Raw genomic sequence first — 11,677 nt, 5'->3', positions numbered from 1 at the left:
ATAAAGTTGTTATTTTATATTCCCTTATTCTTGATAAAGTTTTATTATTCATGCTAGAATTGTATTGATCAGAAACTTAAATACATGTGTGAATACATAAACAAATATCGTGTCCCTACTAAGCCTTAACTAGACTAGCTCGTTGATCAAAGATGGTTAAGGTTTCCTAACCATAGACATGTTTTGTCATTTGATAACCAGATCACGTCATTAGGAGAATGATATGATGGACAATACCCATCCATTTAGCTTTGCATAATGATCGTTCAGTTTATTGCTATTGCTTTCTTCATGTCAAATAAATATTCCTTCGACTATGAGATTATGCAACTCCCGGATACTGGAGGAATACCATTTTTGCTATCAAACATCACAACGTAACTGGGAGATCATAAAGATGCTCTACAGGTATCTCCGAAGGTGTTTGTTGAGTTGGCATAGATCGGTATTAGGATCTGTCACCCCGAGTATCGAAGAGGTATCTCTAGGCCCCCTCGATAATACACATCAAAAGAATCCTGGAAAATGACTAAGGAGTTAGTCACGAGGTGATATATTACAGAACGAGTAAAGAGACTTGCCGGTAACGATATTGAACTTGGTATGAAGATACCAACGATCGTATCTCGGACAAGTAACACACCGATGGACAAAGGGAATTATGTATGTTGTCATAAGTGTTCGGCCAATAAAGATCTTCGTAGAATATGTAGGAGCCAATATGGGCATCCAGGTTCCGCTATTGGTTATTGACCGGAGAGGTGTCTCGGTCATGTCTACATAGTTCTCGAACCCATAGGGTCTGCGCGCTTAACGTTCGTTGACGATATAGTGTTATATGAGTTATATAATTTGCTGGTCGAATGTTGTTGAGTCCCGGATGAGATCACAAACATGACGAGGAGTCTCGAAATGGTTGAGAGGTAAAGATTGATATATAGGACGATGGTATTCAGACACCGGAAGAGTTTCGGAGTGCACCGGGTACTCATCGGGTCATCGGAAGGGGTTCCGGGCACCCCTGGCAAGTGTATGGGCCTTATTGTCCAAGGGGGGGGGACAGACCAGCCCACTAGGTGGCTGGTGCGCCCCTTCCATTGGTTGGCCAGCCCTAGGGGAAAGAAAGGGGAGGGGCGGCCCCTCCTGCCTTTCCCTCCTCAGGAGAGAAAGGAAATGGGGGCGCCACCTCCTCCTTCCTTCCTCACGCACTCCAAATAAGGAAGGGGGCGCCACTTGGAGGAGGACCCCAAGTACGACTCGGCCTACTTGGGGGAGCCTCTTGGCTGCTCCCTCCTCCCCCCACCAATATATATGTGGGAGGGGGCGCCTACCACACTAGAACATTGTCTTAGCCGTGTGCGGCGCCCCCCTCCACCGTTTACAACCCCGGTCATATTTTTGTAGTGCTTAGGCGAAGCCCTGCGGAGATAGCTTCACCATCACCATCACCATCACCACACCGTCTGAAGGAAATATGCCCTAGAGGCAATAATAAAGTTATTGTTTATTTCCTTATTTCATGATAAATGTTTATTATTCATGCTAGAATTGTATTAACCGGAAACATAATACATGTGTGAATACATAGACAAACATAATGTCACTAGTATGCCTCTACTTGACTAGCTCATTAATCAAAGATGGTTAAGTTTCCTAACCATAGACATGAGTTGTTATTTGATTAACGGTATCACATCATTAGGAGAATGATGTGATTGACTTGACCCATTCCGTTAGCCTTAGCACTTGATTGTTTAGTATGTTGCTACTGCTTTCTTCATGACTTATACATGTTCCTATGACTATGAGATTATGCAACTCCTGTTTACTGGAGGAACACTTTGTGTGCTACCAAACATCACAACGTAACTGGGTGATTATAAAGGAGCTCTACAGGTGTCTCCAAAGGTACATGTTGGGTTGGCGTATTTCGAGATTAGGATTTGTCACTCCGATTGTCGGAGAGGTATCTCTGGGCCCACTCGGTAATGCACATCACTATAAGCCTTGCAAGCATTGCAACTAATGAGTTAGTTGCGGGATGATGTATTACGTAACGAGTAAAGAGACTTGCCGGTAACGAGATTGAACTAGGTATTAAGATACCGACGATCAAATCTCGGGCAAGTAACATACCGATGACAAAGGGAAAACGTATGTTGTTATGCAGTTTGACCGATAAAGATCTTCGTAGAATATGTGGGAGCCAATATGAGCATCCAGGTTCCGGTATTGGTTATTGACCGGAGACATGTCTCGGTCATGTCTACATTCTTCTCGAACCCGTAGGGTCCGCACGTTTAAGGTTTCGATGACAGTTATATTATGAGTTTATGAGTTTTGATGTACTGAAGGAGTTCGGAGTCCCGGATGAGATCGGGGACATGACGAGGAGTCTCGAAATGGTCAAGACGTAAAGATCGATATATTGGACGACTATATTCGGACTTCGGAAAGGTTCCGAGTGATTCAGGTATTTTTCAGAGTACCGGAGAGTTACGGGAATTCGCCGGGGAGTATATGGGCCTTATTGGGCCATACGGGAATAGAGGAGAGAGGCCAAAAGGAAGGAGGCCTGCGCCCCCCCCCCCTCTGGTCCGAATTGGACAAGGGGCGCAACCCCCTTTTCCTTCTTCCTCTCCCCCTCTTTCCCCTTCTCCTACTCCAATAAGGAAGGAGGGAGTCCTAGGACTCCCCTTGGCGCGCCCCCTCCTAGGCCGGCCGCCCCCTCCCCCTTGCTCCTTTATATACGGGGGCAGAGGGGCACCTCAAGGCACAACAACAATTGATCCTTGAGATCTCTTAGCCGTGTGCGGTGCCCCCCTCCACCATAGTCCTCGATAATATTGTAGCGGTGCTTAGGCGAAGCCCTGCGACGGTAGAACATCAAGATCGTCACCACGCCATCGTGCTGACGGAACTCTTCCCCGACACTTTGCTGGATCGAAGTCCGGGGATCGTCATTGAGTTGAACGTGTGCTAGAACTCGGAGGTGCCCTAGTTTCGGTGCTTGATCGGTCGGGCCGTGAAGACATACGACTACATCAACCGCGTTGTTATAACGCTTCCGTTTTCGGTCTATGAAGGTACGTGGACACACTCTCCCCTCTCATTGCTATGCATCACCATGATCTTGCATGTGCGTAGGAATTTTTTTGAAATTACTACGTTCCCCAACAGTGGCATCCGAGCCAGTTTGTATGCGTAGATGTTATATGCATGAGTAGAACAGAAGTGAGTTATGGACAATACAAGTCATACTGCTTACCAGCATGTCATACTTTGGTTCGGCGGTATTGTTGGATGAAGTGTCCCGGACCGACATTACGCGTACGCTTACGCGAGACTGGTTCTACCGACGTGCTTTGCACACAGGTGGCTGGCGGGTGTCAGTTTCTCCAACTTTAGTTGAACCGAGTGTGGCTACGCCCGGTCCTTGAGAAGGTTAAAACAACACTAACTTGACGAACTATCGTTGTGGTTTTGATGCGTAGGTAAGAACGGTTCTTGCTCAGCCCATAGCAGCCACGTAAAATTTGCAACAACAAAGTAGAGGACGTTTAACTTGTTTTTGCAAGGCATGTTGTGATGTGATATGGTCAAGACGTGATGAGATATATGTTGTTGTATGAGATGATCATGTTTTGTTGAAGTTATCGGCAACTGGCAGAAGCCCTATGGTTGTCTCTTTGTTGCATAAGATGCAAGTGCCAAATAATTGCTTTACTTTATCGCTATGCGATAGCAATAGTTGCAAGAGCAATAGTTGGCGAGACGACCATGTGACGACACATTGATATAGATCAAGATGATGAAGATCATGGTGTCGTGCCGGTGACGATGGAGATCATGACAGTACTTTGGAGATGGAGATCAAAGGCTCAAGATGATCATGGCCATATCATGTCACATATTTTGATTGCATATGATGTTTACCTGTTATACATCTTATCTTGCTTTGATTGACGGTAGCATTTTAAGATGATCTCTCACTAATTATCAAGAAGTGTTCTCCCTGAGTATGCACCGTTGCGAAAGTTCTTCGTGCTGAGACACCACGTGATGATCGGGTGCGATAGGCTCTACGTTCAAATACAACGAGTGCAAAACAGTTGCACACGCGGAATACTCAGGTTAAACTTGACGAGCCTAGCATATACAGATATGGCCTCGGAACACGGAGACCGAAAAGTCAAACGTGAATCATATAGTAGATATGATCAACATAGTGATGTTCACCATTGAAACTACTCCATCTCACGTGATGATCGGACATGTTTAGTTGATTTGGATCACGTGATCACTTAGATGACTAGAGAGATGTCTGTCTAAGTGGGAGTTCTTAAGTAATATGATTAATTGAACTTTAATTTATCATGAACTTAGTCCTGGTAGTATTTTGCAAATTATGTTGTAGATCAATAGCTCGCGTTGTTGCTTCCCTATGTTTTTGCTTCCCAATGTTTTTATATGTGTTCCTAGAGAAAAACTATGTTGAAAGATGTTAGTAGCAATGATGCGGATTGGATCCGTGATCCGAGGATTATCCTCGTTGTTGCACAGAAGAATTATGTCCTTGATGCACCGCTAGGTGACAGACCTATTGCAGGAGCAGATGCAGACTTTATGAACGTTTGGCTAGCTCAATATGATGACTACTTGATAGTTTTGTGCACCATGCTTTATGGCTTAGAACCGGGACTACAAAAACATTTTTGAAACGTCATGGAACATATAAGATGTTTCAAGAGATGAAATTGGTATTTCAGACTCATGCTCGTGTCAAGAGGTATGAGACCTTTGACAAATACTTCGCCTAAAAGATGGAGGAGAATTGCTCAACTAGTGAGCAAGTACTTAGATTGTCTGAGTACTACAATCGCTTGAATCAAGTGGGAGTTAATCTTCCAGATAAGATAGTGATTGGCAGAGTTCTCTAGTCACCATCACCAAGTTACTGGAACTTCATGATGAACTATAATGCAAGGGATGACGAAAACGATTCCCGAGCTCTTCGTGATGCTGAAATCGACGAAGGTAGAAATCAAGAAAGAGCATCAAGTGTTGATGATTGACAAGACCACTAGTTTCAAGAAAAGGGCAAAGGGAAAGAAAAGGGAACTTCAAGTAGAATGGCAAGCAAGTTGTCACTCCCGCGAAGAATCCCAAAGCTGGACCAAAGCCTAAAACTGAGTGCTTACACTGCAAAGGAAATGGTCACTGGAAGCGGAAATGCCCTGAATATTTGGTGGATAAGAAGGATGGCAAAGTGAACAAGGGTATATTTGATATACATGTTATTGATGTGTACTTTACTAGTGTTTATAGTAGCCCCTGAGTATTTGATACTTGTTCAGTTGCTAAATATTAGTAACTCGAAACAGGAGTTACAGAATAATCAGAGACTAGTTGAGGGTGAAGTGGCAATGAGTGTTGGAAGTATTTCCAAGATTGATATGATCATCATCGCACACTCTCTATACTTTCGGGATTAGTGTTAAACCTAAATAAATGTTATTTGGCATTTGCGTTGAACATGAATATGATTTGATCATGTTCATTGCGATACAATTATTCATTTAAAGTCAAAGAATAATTGTTGTTCTGTTTACATGAATAAAACCTTCGATGGTCATACACCCAATGAAAATAGTTTGTTGGATCTCGATCGTAGTGATACACATATTCATAATATTGATGCCAAAAGATGCAAAGTTAATAATGATAGTGCAACTCATTTGTGGCACTGCTGTTTGGGTCATATCGGTGTAAAGCGCATGAAGAAACTCCATAAAGATGGATTTTTGTAATCACTTGGTTATGAATCATTTGATGCTTGCGAACCATGCCTTTTGGGCAAGATGACTAAAACTCCATTCTCCGGAACAATGGAACGAGCTACTGATTTATTGGAAATAATACATATCGATGTATGCGATCCAATGAGTGTTGATGCTCGTGGCGAGTATCATTATTTTCTGACCTTCACAGATGATTTGAGCAGATATGGGTATATCTACTTAATAAAACACAAGTATGAAACATTTGAAATGTTCAAAGAAATTCAGAGTGAAGTGAAGAATCATCGTAACAAGAAAATAAAGTTTCTACGATCTGATTGTGGAGAAGAATATTTGAGTTACGAGTTTGGCCTTCATATAAAACAATGTGGAATAGTTTCACAGCTCACGCCACATGGAACACCACAGTGTTATGGTGTGTCCGAACATCGTAACCGCACTTTATTGGACATGGTGCGATCTATGCTGTCTCTTATCGATTTACCACTATCATTATGGGGTTATGCATTAGAGACAGCTGCACTCACTTTAAATAGAGCACCATCAAAAATCTGTTGAGACAACACCTTATTAACTGTGGTTTGGCAAGAAACCAAAGTTGTCGTTTCTTAAATTTTGGGGCTGCTATGCTTATGTGAAAAAGTTTCAACCTGATAAACTCGAACCCAAATCGGAGAAGTGCGTCTTCATAGAATACCCAAAGGTAACTATTAGGTACACCTTCTATCACAGACCCGAAGGCAAAATCTTTGTTGCTAAGAATGGATCCTTTCTAGAGAAGGAGTTTCTCTCGAAAGAAGTGAGTGGGAGGAAAGTAGAACTTGATGAGGTAACTGTACCTGCTCCCTTATTGGAAAGTAGTTCATCACAGAAATTAGTTCATGTGATTCCTACACCAATTAGTGAGGAAGCTAATGATGATGATCATGAAGCTTCAGATCAAGTTACTACCGAACCTCGTAGGTCTTCCAGAATAAGATCCGCACCAAATTGGTACAGTAATCCTGTTCTAGAAGTCATGTTACTAGACCATGATGAACCTACGAACTATGAGGAAGCGATGATGAGCCCAGATTCCGCGAAATGGCTTGAGGCCATAAAATCTGAGATAGGATCCATATATGAGAACAAAGTGTGGACTTTGGTTGACTTGCTCGATGATCAGCAAGTCAAGTTAAATAAATGGATCTTCAAGAGGAAGATGGACACTGATAGTAGTGTTACTATCTACAAAGCTCGACTTGTTGCAAAAGGCTTTCGACAAGTTCAAGGTGTTGAATACAATGAGATTTTCTCACTCTTAACGATGCTTAAGTCTGTCCGAATCATGTTAGCAATTGCCACATTTTATGAAATCTGGCAAATGGATGTCAAAACTGCATTCCTTAATGGATTTATTAAAGAAGAGTTGCATATGATGCAACCAGAAGGTTTTGTCAATCCTAAAGATGCTAACAAAATGTGCAAGCTCCAGCGATCCATCTATGGACTGGTGCAAGCATCTCAGAGTTGGAATATACGCTTTGATAAGTTGATCAAAGCATATAGTTTTATACAGACTTGCGGTGATGCCTGTATTTACAATAAAGTGAGTGGGAGCACTACCGCCTTTCTGATAAATATATGTGAGTAACATATTGTTGATCAGAAATGATGTAGAATTTTTCTGGAAAGCATAAAGGAGTATTTGAAAGGAGTTCTTTAAAAAGAAAGACCTCAGTAAAGCTTGATAAGTTTTTCAATAAGTTTGAGCATCAAGATATTGAGATATTAATACCCATAGTTCACATATTGAGCATCAAGATCTATTGAGATAGATCAAGACGCTTGATAAGTTTTTCAATAAGTACATACCTTGTCAAGATTTTGAAATAGTTCAAAATGGAGCAGTCAAAGAAAGAGTTCTTGCCTGTGTTGCAAAGGTGTGAAATTGAGTAAGACTCAAATCCCGACCACGGCAGGAAATAGAAAAGAAGAATGAAAGTCATTCCCTATGCCTCAGTCATAGGTTCTATAAAGTATGCTATGCTGACCAGACCTATTGTATACCTTGCTCTGAGTTTGGCAAAGGAATACAATTTTGATCTAATAGTAGATCACTGGACAGCGGTCAAGAGTATCCTTAGTGAGGACTAAGGAGATGTTTCTCGATTATGGAGGTGATAAAAGAGTTCGTCGTAAAAGTTACATCGATGCAAACTTTTACACTGATCCAGATGACTCTAAGTCTCAATCTGGATACATATAGAAAGTGGGAGCAATTAGTTAGAGTAGCTCCATGCAGAGCATTGAAGACATAGAATATTTGCAAAATACATACGGCTCTGAATGTGACAGACCCGTTGACTAAACTTCTCTCACGAGCAAAACATGATCATACCTTAGTACTCTTTGGGTGTTAATCACATAGCGATGTGAACTAGATTATTGACTCTAGTAAACCCTTTGGGTGTTGATCACATGACGATGTGAACTATGGGTATTAATCACATACAGATGTGAATATTGGTGTTAAATCACATGATGATGTGAACTAGATTATTGACTCTAGTGCAAGTGGGAGACTGAAGGAAATATGCCCTAGAGACAATAATAAAGTTATTATTTATTTCCTTATTTCATGATAAATGTTTATTATTCATGCTATAATTGTATTAACCGGAAACATAATACATGTGTGAATACATAGACAAACATAATGTCACTAGTATGCCTCTACTTGACTAGCTCATTAATCAAAGATGGTTAAGTTTCCTAACCATAGACATGAGTTGTTATTTGATTAACGGGATCACATTAGGAGAATGATGTGATTGACTTGACCCATTCCGTTAGCCTTAGCACTTGATCGTTTAGTATGTTGCTACTGCTTTCTTCATGACTTATACATGTTCCTATGACTATGAGATTATGCAACTCCCATTTACCGGAGGAACACTTTGTGTGCTACCAAACATCACAATGTAACTGGGTGATTATAAAGGAGCTCTACATGTGTCTCCGAAGGTACATGTTGGGTTGGCGTATTTCAAGATTAGGATTTGTCACTCCGATTGTCGGAGAGGTATCTCTGGGCCCACTCGGTAATGTACATCACTATAAGCCTTGCAAGGATTGCAACTAATGAGTTAGTTGCGGGATGATGTATTACGTAACGAGTAAAGAGACTTGCTGGTAACGAGATTGAACTAGGTATTAAGATACCGACGATCAAATCTCGGGCAAGTAACATACCGATGACAAAGGGAACAACGTATGTTGTTATGCGGTTTGACCGATAAAGATCTTCATAGAATATGTGGGAGCCAATATGAGCATCCAGGTTCCGCTATTGATTACTGACCGGAGACATGTCTCGGTCATGTCTACATTGTTCTCGAACCCGTAGGGTCCGCACGCTTAAGGTTTCGATGACAGTTATATTATGAGTTTATGAGTTTTGATGTACCGAAGGAGTTCAGAGTCCCGGATGAGATCGGGGACATGACGAGGAGTCTCGAAATGGTCAAGACGTAAAGATCGATATATTGGACGACTATATTCGGACTTCAAAAAGGTTCCGAGTGATTCGGGTATTTCTCGGAGTACCGTAGAGTTACGGGAATTCGCCGGGGAGTATATGGGCCTTATTGGGCCATACGGGAATAGAGTAGAGAGGCCAAAAGGAAGGAGGCCTGCGCCCCCCCTCTCGTCCGAATTGGACAAGGGGCGCAACCCCCTTTTCCTTCTTCCTCTCCCCCTCTTTCCCCTTCTCCTACTCCAACAAGGAAGGAGGGAGTCCTACTCCCGGTGGGAGTAGGACTCCCCTTGGCGCGCCCCCTCCTAGGTCAGCCGCCCCCTCCCCCCTTGCTCATTTATATACGGGGGCAGGAGGCACCTCAAGGCACAACAACAATTGATCCTTGAGATCTCTTAGCCGTGTGCGGTGCCCCCCTCCACCATAATCCTCGATAATATGTAGCGGTGCTTAGGCGAAGCCCTGCGACTATAGAACATCAAGATCGTCACCACGCCGTCGTGCTGACGGAACTCTTCCCCGACACTTTCCTGGATCGGAGTCCGGGGATCGTCATCGAGCTGAACGTGTGCTAGAACTCGGAGGTGCCATAGTTTCGGTGCTTGATCGGTCGGGCCGTGAAGACGTATGACTACATCAACCGCGCTGTTGTAACGCTTCCGTTTTCGGTCTACGAGGGTACGTGGACACACTCTCCTCTCTCATTGCTATGCATCACCATGATCTTGCATGTGCGTAGGATTTTTTTTGAAATTACTACGTTCCCCAACACTGTCGTGCTGCCGAAACTCATCCACTACATCGCCGTCTTACTGGATCAAGAAGGTGGAGGACATCATCGAGTTGGACGTGTGTTAAACGCGGAGGTGTCGTACGTTCGGTACTCGATCGGTTGGAACGCGAAGAAGTTCGACTACATCAACCACGTTGTCAAACACTTCCACTTACGGTCTACGAGGGTACATATACACACTCTCCTCTCTCGTTGCTATGCATCCCTCGATAGATCTTGCGTGTGCGTAGATTTTTTGTTTTGTTTTCCATACAACTTTTCCAAACAGTGGCATCCGAGTCAGGTCTACACGTAGATGATATGCATGAGTAGAACACAGAGTTGTGGGCGGTGATAGTCATACTGCTTACCACCAACGTCTTCTTCTGATTCGACGGTATTTTGGGATGAACCGGCCCGGACAAACCTTACTTGTCCACGCATATGAGACTGGTTCCACCGACTGACATGCAACTAGTTTTGCATAAAAGGTGGCTGGTGGGTGTCTGTTTCTCCTATTTTAGTTGAATCAAATTTCACTGCGGCCGGTCCTTGAAGAAGGTTAAAATAGCAAACTTGATAAATCACTTCTGTGGTTTTTGCCGTAGGTAAGAGCGGTTCTTGCTATAAGCCCGTAGCAGCCACGTAAATCTTGCAACAACAAAGTAGAGGACGTCCAACTTGTTTTTGCAGGGCATGTTGTGATGTGATATGGTCAAGACATGATGTGACGATGGAGATCATGACGATGCTTTGGAGATGGAGATCAAAAGCACAAGATGATGACGGCCATATCATGTCACATATTTTTGATTACATGTGATGTTTATCTTTTATGCATATTTTGCTTAGAACGACTGTAGCATCATAAGATGATCCCTTCACTAAATTTGAAGATAAAAGTGTTCTCCCCGAGTATACACCGTTTCCAAAGTTCGTCGTTCAAAGCACCACGTGATGATCGGGTGTGATGGACTCTACGTTCTCATACAACAGGTTTAAGATAGTTTTGCACATGCAGAATACTTGGGTTAAACTTGACGAGCCTAGAATGTACAGACATGGTCTCGGAACACTAGAGACCGAAAGGTTGAACGTGAGTCATATAGTAAATATTATCAACATAGAGATGTTCACCATTGACTACCCCATCTCACGTGATGATCAGACATGGGTTAGTTGATTTGGATCACGTATCACTTAGATGACTTGAGGGATGTTTATTTAAGTGGGAGTTCATTAGTAATTTGATTAATTGAACTTAATTTATCATGAACTTAGTCTTATAGTTTTTCATATCCATGTTGTGTGCAGGCTCGATTTGATGACTAGTCTATAGTTCAGTGTGCCATGCTTTACAGCTTAGAACCGGGACTTCAAAGACGTTTTGAACGTCATGGAGCATATGAGATGTTCCAGGAGTTAAAGTTAATATTTTAAGCAAATGCCCGGGTTGAGAGATATGAAGTCTCCAACAAGTTCTATAGCTGCAAGATGGAGGAGAACAGTTCTGTCAATGAACACATACTCAAAATGTCTGGGTATTATAATCTCTTGACTCGGCTGGGAGTTGATCTTCCAGTTGAT

This window comes from Triticum aestivum, chromosome 2B (genome assembly GCF_018294505.1).
Source record: "Triticum aestivum cultivar Chinese Spring chromosome 2B, IWGSC CS RefSeq v2.1, whole genome shotgun sequence".
NCBI classification, from domain to species: domain Eukaryota; kingdom Viridiplantae; phylum Streptophyta; class Magnoliopsida; order Poales; family Poaceae; genus Triticum; species Triticum aestivum.
Note: the sequence above shows the minus strand (reverse complement) of the source record.